Below are 14985 nucleotides of genomic sequence, written 5' to 3' on the forward strand. Positions count from 1 at the left end.
GAAGGATGAGTCAATCTTGTCCAATGCCATGCTTAGTTTGAAAACTCCAATTGATTAGCGGATAAGAAGAAGTCAAACCTTATTGAATCGTATATGACTTGACACTTACCAAGTATAGAAGGTGCTCATCATTAACATAATGTCGAAAACTCAAAGCAGAGGCGCGTCCACGTTCGCAACCATGGGTAGGACAAACGATGATCAATATTTTGTGCACAGTAAAACTAAGAAAAATGTAAATCCCGAACTGGAAATTTGAAGTTACTATATTTGTAGATCTCAAACGCAAAAAGGTGCACACTATGTTGAAAATCGAGTATGTATCGTATATTTTCTCGATAGAGTTTTCACTTTTACTCGTGGACAGTTACCGATTAGATTTGATTACACGATGAATCATGCTCCGCTTGAACGAGTTTACTCCATTAAGGATCTGGGAATAATTCTAGACAGCAAATTGAGATTTACTGAACACATCTCAAAAACAATCGCTAAGGCAAGTTCCATGCTCGGGTTCATGTGCCGCAATGACGCAGACTTTGACGACGTTTACGCTCTGAAGACATTGTACTGCTCGCTAGTTCGAAGTGTTCTCGAATACGGAGTTCAAATATGGGCTCCACATCATGCTGTCCACGAATTGCGTATTGAACGCATCCAAAAACGGCTGCCTTGGACCAATCCAGATAGCTTACCAGCATACGAACATAGATGTGCGCTTATCGGACTGCAAACGCTGTCAAAACGCCGTACTTCACTGCAGAGATTATTCATATTTGACATGATAAATCATCATATTGATTGCAACAGCATGCTCCAGAAAATCAATATTCGTGCCCCTCTCCGACAACTACGCAACACTAACTTCTTATGCACACCGAACCGCTTATGGCTATAATAACCCATTGGACAGATCTTGTAGATTATTCAACGGCGTTTACGATTTGTTTGATTTCAATATTAGTAGATTAGTTTTTAAAAATAGAATTTAGAATATTTAAGCAGTCTGTGTGGCTTCCGCCAAAGATGTTGAACTTATAAATAAATAAAGTATTCGTGTTATATTTCCATGATCAGAAGGTTTAAAAATATTCCAAAGATGAAATTTTAAAGTTTTCCACTTTTTTGACATATTTTGTATTATAGCCTACGAAAACCATGTGTTTCGACGCATTTCAACCCCTTACAAACATGCGTTTGGGAAACATTTCAGCTGTATTGTACTCATTTGTTTTGATGCAAATTTTTTAATTGAACTTCGCTCCCAGTACTGTAAAGTTTAAGCAAATAAATCGTCATACAAGCTGGTATACTTGCATGCAAGTTGACTTAAGTCTACCCATTGTGCATTTTCCATAGCCAAAATTACAACTAGACGTGCTATGATATTTTAATTAAGAAATGTAAACCAAACGTTATTATATACATGGATAGTAAAAATTTAATTGCCATCATCGCAACACATACGTTATTTGAAATGATAAAAACAACAGGATATATCTCTTTTTAATGTATTCGACTCCACTGATCACAATCTCAATAGAGAAACAAAAAGTAGATTGGAGTACCTCGTACCTTTTAATTCCGTCCTAATTGATAATCTTTGACAGTGTCAGTTACTCGTATCCACTCCAAAGCAAATGAAAAATCAGTATATTCATTCAATATTGATATATTTTAAACAGAAAGCAGATATCAAACATTAATGGACGTCATTTTGAAATCCAAGATATTCAATCGGATAGCAAGATGGTGACTTCCGATTGCTGGAAATCAATGCGAACCTCTGAAATATGAGTATTTTTGATCGAGCGTGACGAGTAGATGCTCAAAATCGCCGTTTGATGCCATTTTGGAATCTAATAAAGCGGATCCGAGGATCCGATTCTTCTTTTTTTTTCTGGCGATATGTCCCAACTGGAACAGAGTTTGCTTCTCAGCGTTCTGTTTTTATGAGAAAATTTGCAAACAAGACAGTTTTCAACCTGAAAAGATCCTTGATCTTGATGAGTTAACAATTTTATCATTCAAAACATTTCATATGCAGGTTATAAATTAAGATAAAAAAACGATTCGATAAATTATTCGTTCCGTAGAGTGATTTTCTGTCAAGAGTTATTCTGACGAATTGATTCTGCCAAATGTCATACAATCCTGGAAAGGATAAGGATACCCAATAAGTTTAATATACACAAATAGATTTCATAAGGACTAGATAAATATCATGCCATTTCAAGTGTTATGCAGTTCATGAGTTGCCGTTTATACGGGTGCATTATTACTTTCCATTCAATCAATAACATGCATCACTGACTATGATCTTTTAAATATGTTTCGTTCATCATCACAACATTGTATTCAACCGGTTCCGATGCTGATTTGTTATCAAAGCGAACCAAAGTTGATTAGAAATTCAAGCTACCGATTTAGCGCTAGGGACTGATGACCCTCTGATTCAGGCGATGATAGACAACCGAACTTTATCGTTTTGTTCACTTTCGTTGACAGATTTCAGCCGAAACTACAGAGACCTCGTCAGACGTGGGGGCGATTCCTTCGAACCAATTTACAATCACCATCACCTCTTAGCGGGAACATTTCTATGCCTATTCGTAAATTAGAGTTCATTTTATTCATGGAAGTCTGCGACAACGGCATACCATACTGTCTGGCCTACCACCATTCTTCGTCGGTATAACGTTGCCTGTCGCCGGGCAAGCGTTATCAAAACAGGTTCATAATGTGTGTTGGAAAATTCATTTCAATTTCAGAGCCTGGTGATGTTTATTTTTTATATATCATAGCTTCATCATTAAAACTGTTCTAAAATATTAGTGAAAATCTTACATTTACTCGTTACTATTGCCTCAATCACTGACACAAACGTCCTATAAACAAAATTGATGCTATTAGAGATTTCTTACGTGCCATACAAATTATTTATGAATTTCATACAAAAAATCTTATCATGGGGGGAGGAAATTGTCTTACGTAATTAATAAAAGGTTAAAAAATCTGCGACATTATTAAGCATATCATATATTTAAATTTAAAATTATTTATAGGATATTACAGTGTTATCTTTTTCCATGCAAAACATCGTTCGTTTGGGGTACGATATTTCTGACAAATAATCCATTCTGCCAAATAGCTTTTGACAAACGATTTTCAAGATAATGGTTTTATGACATGTGGCAAAGTTTCGAAGTTCAACGGAGTGCGTTGCAACTTGGGTAACAAAACGTACTTTGATGTTTGACCTTAATCTTGCTCCAGAAATGATGCGAATCAATCGACACAGGCAGCGATAGAAATATTAGATATGCTTCAACCCTTCCAAACATTCATTGAATTGTTAGTTTTAAAAAACCAACCCGATTATTCACCCCTAAACACAACAGGTGAGAAATGCTTTCGACAAAACGCCGAAAGCCTTGTTTCATTCCCGCGTCGCATCGATCGTGTCTCGATAAAACCTGCATAAAATGTAGAACACTCGAAAAGCAGCACACGACAAAGAATGCATTCATTTCTGAGGGGCACCGCAAAACGACTGTGGTGAATCGCCCCTTTTCGGGATTCCGTTCTGTTTATCTTTCCCCGAATTACATCTAGATACTGGATCTCAACGTCATATTGCTTCGGCGCATCAGGGAGTTTGTGTGTTACTTATTTTCCAACCTAGCCGCAATGTTCGAGCTGTTTACCTTTCCTAATATTTGTCCTAAAATGTGTTGCTCTTTTTTTCCATTCCCAGTTAGAACCCAGAACAGAAAGGGAGTTTTTTTTTATCTCACACCTCAACACGACGAAGTATTACTATGAGCAGTTTCTATAAAGTCTGGCGGCCAAACATATTTTTGTTGTGTCATATTTATGAATTTTGTAATTAGCCCCAAATATAAAAGTGTAAATACGTGCATCTAAGTTGTAATCCTTCAGTTTACATCTTAAATTATCATTGAAAACTTTTTTTTGAATTTGTTGTACAAAATTACGGTAATATTGATCAAAATATACCTTGTGTTTGTATTGAATTCTTTTTTTTTTAACATGAACTTAAGCATACTGTATAAGTACTAGATATGGAATGATGACTAAGAAAAGCATTACAGTTTAAGTGTTTTTTTTTTAGTTTTATGGCCACCTAATCGCCCATAGTGGGGTGATCCTTTGATGAGTAATTCACTTTTCAATGGTAGTTCAGAATGAATGAAGCCATTATCCGCCTTGTCACTAAAAGCTATAGGTAGCTCCGCTTGTCCGTTGTGCTCTTACGCTGCTTACCTTGAATCTTAATTTGCCTCAATTAGTTATGAGACACGAGACACTTTAGCAGTGCTAGGTACAACAGACTTCCTATCAGATTGCTTTTCATTGCTTCAAGCGCAACCATTTCAATCAATAATCAATTACCACGCTTTATCAGATTGTCACTGTAGTCCTCCTCGCCCCCGGGTCTCAGTCGGAATAGGATCGGATAGCAACACCATTGCTCACTTGGTTGACCACCTCTACTCGTTCCACTCTCGTATTACGGTGTATGACAAACGATAAGTTCCTTACACCTTCACGGCCAATTATGTATGCAAATTAATGAGCATAATTAAGATGCAAGTACATTCCTGCTGCAGTTTTAAAGCGTCTGTTAAAGTTTCTTTTACAAATATGGCAATCTTAATGTTTTTACATGTTAGAAAACATCTATCACAGCATGGGAGATTGTTATTTAATCGGCGAATAAGGGAGCGGAGTTGTTGACAAGACATGCTGTTAATGTACTACATCTAATGGTACGGTTGCATAAGTGACTAACAAATAACAAATAACGTATAAGTATTGGCGTGAGAAGTTGGTAGGACATATTCTATGCATAAAAAACTGGGTAGGATCTTCTTCTTCTTCTTTTCTGGCGTTTCGTCCTCACTGGGGCAGAGCCTGCTTCTCAGCTTAGTGTTCTTATGAGCACTTCCACAGTTATTAACTGAGAGCTTACAATGCCAATGACCATTTTTGCATGTGTATATCGTGTGGCAGGTACGAAGATACTCTATGCCCTGGGAAGTCGAGAAAATTTCCAACCCGAAAAGATCCTCGACCGGTGGGATTCGAACCCACGACCCTCAGCTTGGTCTTGCTGAATAGCTGCGCGTTTACCGCTACGGCTATCTGGGTAGGATAGTCAAAAGATTGATGATCCCACAAGAACACAGATTTTAAAGTTCCTCTAAAAATTTTGGGAAAGCAATTACAAATATGTTCTACACACATGTGATCTCGGTCAAGGTCATTTTCCTCCATGAACATTAGATAAGGCTTTTAATAATTATCAAATTTCTGTGAGAATAAACAACGGGAATATTACGGCACAAATTCTTGCAGCGATACTGGTACCACAGACAAATAGACGTAACGTGGAGACATTTTCCATGGACCACACTTTAAACGATTATATATAAACTTCTCTTATGTTGCAAATCTTGCAACCAGAGTTACATACATCCTTTTCCTTTGTGTTACACGTTTCGAAATAGCGCCGTCTGTAGACATTGTTGTACACTTCGTGCAACTTACCCACCAGATGATGACAGTGTAAAAGCGGCGATAGATTTTGAAGGAAATAGTTCTAAATGTTGCGCTGCTAAACAGTGAGTCAACAACTAGAAAGTAGCGTTTAACATAGCTCTGGTCATCACAAGTTCCTACCTCACGCTTCCACGGGTCAAACGATGACAAATACCGCCAGCTAAGAGTTGCGTACTTAGCTGGTAGTGCAGCCTGGGCAGTGTTGCCCTTCTGACATCATGATGTTAACTGCAGTAAGATTGAGGAGGTATGTCTCGCGCATCTGTTCACCAGGAGGTGAGGATTAAACAGCATCTGTTCGGGTATTGGATGAGCAAGAACAGCTGAATTGTGCACAGCTGAAACCAAGCTGGTAGCCCTATCAGCGCAATCGTCCTAATGTTTGTTGGGACGTTAAACAGAGCTGGCAAGATGGAACTCCGGCGAGACAGTAGTGTTGGCGTAGACCCAATAAGTGACCCGTGAAAAACCTTAGTGTTGGGCAAGATGCGGCAACACGATATCGGGTGGCAGCTGATCAACGCAAGGATATGCAAGATGAGGATAAAAGGTAGATCCCACGACGAGAAAGAGACGTTTTACGCGCAAAGACATCTATAAGGCCACCTGGAGATCACCCGATAATCAAACCGAAAACCAAATCGACCGTGTTCTAATCGACGGAAAATTCACCAATGTTCGCACATACCGCAGTAGGGTGGGGCTTATTTCCAAAAATCTTCCGTAGTCAGGATTTACAAAGTGGAAAATGATCACCGGTCCCAAAATAACATCCTGTGAAAAAATGAGATTTTTTGGTGAAGGTTTAGAGGTGGCGCAAAGGGCGTAAGTGCAATTTTCCCATTTTAGTGAATTCTGAAAAAATTTGGTATGCTTTTCAGCTTGTTTTGGTGATTTTAGGACCCTTAAGGGCAAAAAATCACCACAAAATTGCGATATCTCTACTCCTTTAGATGATATTTGACGAAATATATTTTATACATGCGATTTTTGGCCCTTGTATAGGTTACGCTGACTGATTACTATGAACCCGAATAAGCATATGAATAGCTGGGGAGGATTCCTATGCCAGTAGAATGGAACAAAGAGCAAAGAAGGATGAGAGAAAGAACAAAGGACACAGAAGAATGTAAGGTGGGGTGAGTTAAACAAGGGAAGGTGTAACTGATGATATTATATTAGAATGAACTACGGAACCATGAAAATAATTCGGTTGGATGTATGAGATGTGATTATATACAAGTTCAACACTAATTTTGTATTTTAGAATGCCCGTTTTATATAACTCCAGCAATTGCTTTTATAATCTGAAAAAAATTACAGAGCGGCCTAAACCAATACAGGCTCAAAATCCGTACACTTCATACAAATAGAAGGAGTTTTATATGAAGTGGATGGGTTTAGATTCATTTCATAGGTGTTCAGATTTTGATCCCGCACGATATATCCTTATTAGGTAAATTCATAAACTATTTCTGCTTTCTAGCAGTAACACTTCCTCTTAGAATTTCCACAGGAATTTCTGGATTATGATGCCATTTCAACAATTAATTGCGTTTGGGCTTCCAATACTTCACTTTTGCCACAACATTTTCAACATAACTTCGGACAAACGAAAATGCAGTTGAAGTTCAATACATCGTTCTACATCTGTATATGAAATCGATGTATATAAACAACAACAGAAGGGAACAATCGGTAGTCAAAATTCAAATTACTGCACGAGCTTCTATAGGGTGCAAGAGATAAAGCACTTCAGGTTGAAAACCTCTCGAATTAAAACAAAATTTAAGCTTCACAGTTCTGAAACATGTTTTTTTTTAGGAATTGCGACAGAGCTACATGAAGTAATTTTCACAGGATGTCCTATGTATATATAAATGCTTATATAAATTTGTTATGAATTTAATTAATACTGTGTGAGGCTGAATTTCCAGGATGTATATTTTGCAACGGTCCATTTCGATAAATTGCTATCAACATCCAGGAAAAAAAAACCGAACGATTATTGAACTAAAGCAGTGAAATGGACATGCATTTATCTATACCTACCAGGAGAATAATGATGAAACTTCTCATGAAGTTGAAGACATTTTAGCCGTTACTGCAATTTTTCTATTAAGAGTAATCTAAAATCGTATGCATGAGTCGAAAACTAGAGATGGGTCAAAAATTGGTGCTCTTCCCTACTTGAAGAAACATTGCTCGAAATATTTCTGAAGTAGGTTATATTAAATAGAAGTCAATATAATCATCGTTTTCTACTGGAATTTTTTTCCATTGCGTAAAATCGAGATTTTACAAGATTCCTCAGTTACACTCAACACATCACTAGTTTCACCCTCCCAACTGTTTAACCCACCCCACCTTACATTCTTCTGTGTCCTTTGTTCTTTCTCTCATCCTTCTTTGCTCTTTGTTCCATTCTACTTGCATAGGAATCCTCCTCAGCTATTCATATGCTTATTCGGGTTCATAGTAATCAGTCAGCGTAACCTATACAAGGGCCAAAAATCGCATGTATAAAATATATTTCGTCAAATATCATCTAAAGGAGTGGAGATATCGCAATTTTGAGGTGATTTTTTGCCCTTAAGGGTCCTAAAATCACCAAAACAAGCTAAAAAGTATACCAAATTTTTTCAGAGTTCACTAAAATGGGAAAATTGCACTTACGCCCTTTGCGCCACCTCTAAACCTTCACCGAAAATTCTCATTTTTTCACAGGATGTTATTTTGGGACCGATGATCATTTTCCACCTTGTAAATCCTGACTACGGAAGATTTTTGGAAATAAGCCCCACCCTAATACCGCAGTGTGAATATAGATTCGGACCACTACCTAGTTACTGTATGTACGCGTTCAAAACTTTCGACGGTGATACCCACCAGATGAAAACCTGCTAAAATAGCGTGGTGATGAACTGGCAATGGGTTATTTCGAAGACTTGGGACGAGGAAGTATTACCGGAGGAGTGGATGGAAGGTGTCGCGTGTCAAGAAGGGTGATAAATTGGATTGCGTCAATTATCGTGCGAATACAATTTTGAGCGCCACCTACAAGGAACTCTCCCACGCCCAAATTTTATGCCGCCGTCCATCACCAATTGCTATAGAATTCGTTGGGCAATGTCAGGCAGCATTTATGGGCGAGCGAGCAACAACGGACCAGATGTTCGTCATCCGCCAGGTGTTACAGAAATGCCGCGAATACAATGTACCCACACATGATTTGTTCATCTTTTTTAAATCGGCCTATGATACAATCGATCTAGAACAGCTATGGCGGATTATGCACAAATACGGTTTCCTGGACAAACTGATAAGATTGATCAAGCCGAAGATGGAGCAAGTAATGTGCGTAGTCCGAGTATCAGGGACAATCTCGAGTCCCTTCGAATCTCGCAGAGGGCAAGGTGATGGTCTTTCGTGTTCACTGTACGATAAGAAGAGCGTGGATGAAAAGGAGTGGTACGATTTTCGGAAAGTCCGTCCAGCTACTTGGTTTCGCCGACGACATTGATATCGGAACTTTGAGACGATGGCGTGTACGTACATCCGACTAAGGGCTGAAGCAAGGCGAATCGGAGTGAATTACAATATTGCGAAGGCAAAGTATATGATAGCGAGAGGCTCAAGAGAGAACACGGCACGTCACCCATTTCGAGTTCATATTAACGGTGGTGAAATCGAGGTTGTCGAAGAATTCGACAATGACATCAGCAGAGAAATCCAGATGCTTCGTTGCTGGAAATCGTGCCTACTTTGGACTCCGCAGCACTCTTCGATCAAGTAAAGTTCACCATAGCTCGAAGTTAACCATCTACAAGATGCTGATTAGACCGTTACCCCTCTACGGGAACGAAACATAGACCCTACGGACAGAGGATCAACGCGTCCTTGGTGTTTTCGAACGGAAGGTGTTGCGGACCATCTAGGGCGGACTGCAGATGACAGACGGAACGTGGAGATGGCAAATGAACCATGCACTTGCTGCTGGGAGAACCAACCATCGTCCACCTCGTTAAAATTTGGAGGTTACGGAGGGCCGGGCATGTCACCAGAATGTCGAATAACATCCCGGTGAAAACGATTCTCGAAAACAATCCGACCGGCACAACGAGCAAGACGCGTTGATTTTGTTGAGGATGATCTGCGGACCCTTCGCAGAATGCGTGGCTGGTGACGGGTAGCCATGGACCGAGTCGGATAGAGATGTCTTCTACGCATAGCGGAGGCCACCCAGGCCTTAGCCTAATTGGTATGGTAAGTAAGCTCTAAGTGTTACTTCTGTTTGTTTGTGCTGGTATCTTATGGAATGGAAATTCGATCAAATAGTTTTCAAGGAATTAACTTAGGACTATTACCCGAATTTCCTTGGTAAATTTAGCCAAAAGTAATAGTGCTGTGGAAATTCTAAAAGGATTACTCGAAAAATATTCAGAGATACCTTGAGGGATTTAATTAATCTTATTTCTTTAAAGAATTCATTGTATAAACGTACAAAAAGAGTATATAGGTTTTGATCAAACAATAAACAATTCAGCTACGATTCACTCAATCAAAATAAAATATTTCTGGAATGGAGAAACACGAAATATGTTTGAAAAGGGCCTATTTTACTTTTTTATTTGAAAATTTTATATAAATATCAGTATATCTCGAAATTGATGCAACCTAGAAAAAATTTACTTACACTCCCGTGCAAAAGTTTGGGTTCACCCCCTCAAAAACATACAAAAGTGTTCTGTCCATATCTCTGTGATTACACGTCCAATTAAAACTCTTTAAGCCGCATTCGAAAGGCAAAGAGTTATTCTTACTTCGTATGTATTTTTCCAAAAGCGTTTTTTTGAATTTTGTATACTAAGTTTTAACTTAAAGTTGTAACATTTTTCAAAAAACACACTGAAAAATCATATCTAATTTCCTCAGCATTGGGTCGACCCAAATTTTAAATCAAAGTGTCATTAGGATCGTAATCTTATATACTTTGAAGAGACCCCACGAAATTTTGGCGGAAAAATCTGGAAAGCATTTAAAATCAATGAAACAGTCAGTCAAGTCATCGTGCAAAAGTTTGGGTTCACCCCTCAGTATGATGCAAATCGTGCAAAAGTTTGGGTTCACCTGAGCCGCACGCGCATCATTTGTGTCAATATCTCAGCCATTTTTCAACCGATTTTAATAGTTTAAAGCTTTTTTGAGCGCGAATAATGGCGCGTACATGATTGGTATGAGATTTCACAGATTTAAGTAAGTTCAGGTGAACCCAAACTTTTGCACGATACACCATACTGAGGGGTGAACCCAAACTTTTGCACGATGACTTGACTGACTGTTTCATTGATTTTGAATACTTTCAAGATTTTTCCGCCAAAATTTCGTGGGGTTTCTTCAAAGAATATAAGATTACGATCCTAATGACATTCTGATTTAAAATTTTGGTCGACCCAATGCTGAGGAAATTAGATATGATTTTTCAGTGTGTTTTTTGAAAAATGTCACAACTTTAAGTAAAAATTTAGTATACAAAGTTCAACAAATGTTTTTGGAAAAATACATACGAAGTAAGAATAACTCTTTACCTTTCGAATGCGGCTTGGAGAGTTTCAATTGGACATGTAATCACAGAGATATGGACAGAACACTTTTGCATGTTTTATAGGGGGTGAACCCAAACTTATGCACGGGAGTGTAAGTACTTTTCGATTGCAATTTTTCTGTACTTTCAAATAATCACATAAAAAATTATTGTTTTCCTCTATTTCGTTTTTTTTTCAAAATCTGTAATTTTTTAACAAATCATAACTTTTTTGTCCATAATTCTTCCATTTTGAAACATTGTGCAATAAATTACCTAAGTTGTCCTCTAAAACATATCCAAAATAAAAAAAAACAAAACTGCATTTCTGGAGAAAATCGATTTTAAAATTTTGTTTTTAAAATAAAACATAATCTGTAACTATTTTTTACCGGGCATATTTTTCTCCATACAGTGCTAAGCAATATCTACAACTTTGTAGACAATCTCAAATCAATCGGACAAACCGTTTTAGAGTTACAGTTTTTTAAAGATTTGCCATGCATTTTCCGATACGCCCTTCTCAAAAATAAGGCGAGGTTCAAAATGGCGGTCTGAAAGTGCATAATGGCATTTTTGGTCATAAAGAATCTGTATGCAAATTTTCAGGCGATTCAAAAAATACAAAAATAATCGGGTTTGCGAAACGGCGTGGGAGCGGTTCCAGTCGGCAGTATTTAAAGATATAATAAGATAATCGAACAGATATTCGTACTAATGTTGTTTAAACATTGTCAAAGTATTTTGCTTCTCTGCGGTATATGTTAACATCATTGTCGAACATTGCTTGTGAAAAATTCTCAAACACAAGACTTGTTCAAGCTATCAGCTTTATTACATTTTAATAACAGATGAATAAACATCTTATGAAAATATGTTGTTGAATTAACACTATACAAAGGCTATTTTTGGAATGACGGTGATCATAAGTAATAAGGACTCCTTCAACTTATCGTCCACAATGTAGTTATTACTCGTTATGAATTCCTGTTAGATAAACGTTGAACAAGCATTTATGAATGTTCGATGGGTAACTGGTGGTTTAATTGTTGAGTATATTTATAATGTTATTAATGTTTGATAGCCAAGGTAAGGTCATTGAATAAACATGTACTATATTACGTTAATCAAATGACTCATTATTGAAAAGATACTCCATTTCTGGGCCAATAAAGCTTGAATAATAGTTTTATTTTTACAAAGACAATTATTAAACAACCAAGCTGAATGAAACAGCTCTCAGAAACTTTTCTCAAGGGAGTAATTGTTTCTTGGGAAATTGAACAATACTTCTGATTGAGAATTTTAAGTTTAATTGGTAATAATGGTTACTACCACGTTTCTGCAATTTTTGGACAATGATGTACATACAACTATGTTTCAGAGCTTTTATATTACGGGTGGTTGAAAAGTTAAATTCAAAGCTTTTCAAAGCAAACATATCTTCACTGCCTTTTTGACCCATTCAAGTATTGTTAAAAAAGTGACGAATCAATAAAAATTAAAAATTGTAAAAGCTTGTTGTACAATTGTATGTCGCATATGGAACAACAGAGTCTGGATCTAGAGAAGCAGCTCATCTTCAATTATTATAGAGAGGCTCTTAGACAACCAAACTTAATTATCAACCAACGTTGCTTCAACTTTGGTTCTACTTGCTATTGAAATGCCATGAAAGTGAGGAACAAAAGCGCTGCTACGAATATATGCAACATTTGATTATCACTTTATACAACTTAAACTTTTGTTCAACTACCACGGCTGTTGTAAAGCTTTAGTTAAGCAGGCAAGTTTATTATTCGCCTACAATTGTTTCGTGGGTGGTGCACCTGGTCAATCCACCTAGCTCGCTGCGCGTACCAACCGGATCCGAAGCGAACACCATCTTTACAGGGTTGGTGTCCGGCCTTCTTGCAACATGCCCTGCGTATCCTTCCAGCTTTAGCTACCTTCACGATACTGGGTTCGCCATAGAGTTGAGCGAGCTCGTGTTTCATTCTTCGCCGCCACACGTCGTCCTCAATCCTCATGCACGCCGCCGAAGATCTTCCTTAGCACTTGACGTTCGAAAACCCCAAGAGCTTGCAAGTTTAAGTCGAGCATAGTCCAAGTCTCATGCCCGTAGAGAACTAACGGTTTTATGAGCGTTTTGTTCATCGTGCATTTGGTGCGGGGGTGAATCTTTTTTGACCGCAATTTCTTCTGGAGCCCATAGTACGCACGACTTCCGCTGATGATGCGCCTTTGTATTTCCCGACTAACATAACTGTCAGCCGTCAACAAGGATCCGAGGTAGACGAACTCGTCCACCACCTCGAAGGTATCCCCGTCTATCGTGACACTGCTTCCTAGGCGGGCCCTGTCGCGCTCAGTCCCGCCTACCAGCATATACTTTGTTTTCGACGCATTCACCATTAGCCAGACTCTTGTTGCTTTGCGTTTAAGGCGGGTGAACAAATCTGTCACCGTTTCAAATTTTCTCCCAATGATATGCATGTCGTCCGTGAAGCCAACAAATTGCCCGGATCTCGTGAAAAACGTGCCTCGACTGATAAGTCCGGCTCTCCTCACGACACCTTCATGCGCAATATTGAACAACAGGCTCGAAAGTCCGTCGCTCTGTCGTAGTCCCCGCCGAGACTCGAACGAACTGGAGTGCTTGCCCGAGATCTTCACGCAGTTTTGCACACCGTCCATCGTTGCTCTAATCAATCTTATGAGCTTCCCGGGAAAGTTGTTCTCGTCCATGATCTCCCATAGCTCTACACGGTCGTATGCCGCCTTGAAATAGATGAACAAGTGGTGCGTAGGGACCTGGTACTCACGGCATTTCTGGAGGATTTGCCGCACGGAAAAGATCTGGTCCGTTGTCGAGCGGCCGTCGATGAAACCTGTTTGATAACTTCCCACTAACTCGTTTGCTCCCAGTAAACACACGGTCTTTAATGATAGGATATAAGAGTACAAATGTGGAGGCGATATACGTACATTCAGCATGCAGTCTAATGGCGTATAGACGTATATCGCCTCCACAATTGTACTCTTATGCGCTATCGTATACGAGTTTGTGTTTACTATAGTAAACACAACATAGTTGATAGACGATGGAAAAGAATCTGCGATAGCACTTTGTAGGCGGCGTTTAGGATAGTGATTGCACGATAATTTTCACACTCCAGTTTGTCGTTTCTTTTTGTGGATAGGGCATATAACGCCTTGCTTCCACTCCTCCGGTGTTCCGTTTCCCAGATTCTGTCTATCAGCCAATGCAGACAAGCGGCCAACCTATCCGGGCCCATCTTGATGAGTTTGGCTCCGATACCATCCTTGCCAGCGGCCTTGTTGTTCTTGAGCTGTTGAATGGCATCCTTAACTTCCCCCATCGTGGGAGCTGGTTGGTTTCCACTGTCCGCTGTAGCCATCGCTTTCGCTGTCCTGACATTCTGTGCCTGTGTTCTCTGCGCCATTCAGGTGTATATCATAGTGCTGCATCCACCTTTCGAACTCCTCGCGTCCGTCCGTCAAGATCAGTGGTCACCAAACTGCGGCCCGCGGAGTAATTTTGAATATTGGAGTAGTGCGGCCCGCATCTTGTGATTTCAGAAGTTGAAAAGTTATCTTCTGTAATAAGTAGTAAGCCATTCAATAGTTTTTCTTTCTCATGCATTAATCAGTGGAATGGTTATCAAGAAACGAAGGGAAAATGATACAATTTCTTATTTCTGGAGTTTGTTTGATAACCCTTTTCTTCAAGTCTGATATCATCGTTTCTTCGAAACACCAAAGTTTTCAACGTTTTAGTAGCGCAGTTTTCA

The sequence above is a fragment of the Aedes aegypti genome, chromosome 3 (assembly GCF_002204515.2).
Source record: "Aedes aegypti strain LVP_AGWG chromosome 3, AaegL5.0 Primary Assembly, whole genome shotgun sequence".
NCBI classification, from domain to species: Eukaryota; Metazoa; Arthropoda; class Insecta; order Diptera; family Culicidae; genus Aedes; species Aedes aegypti.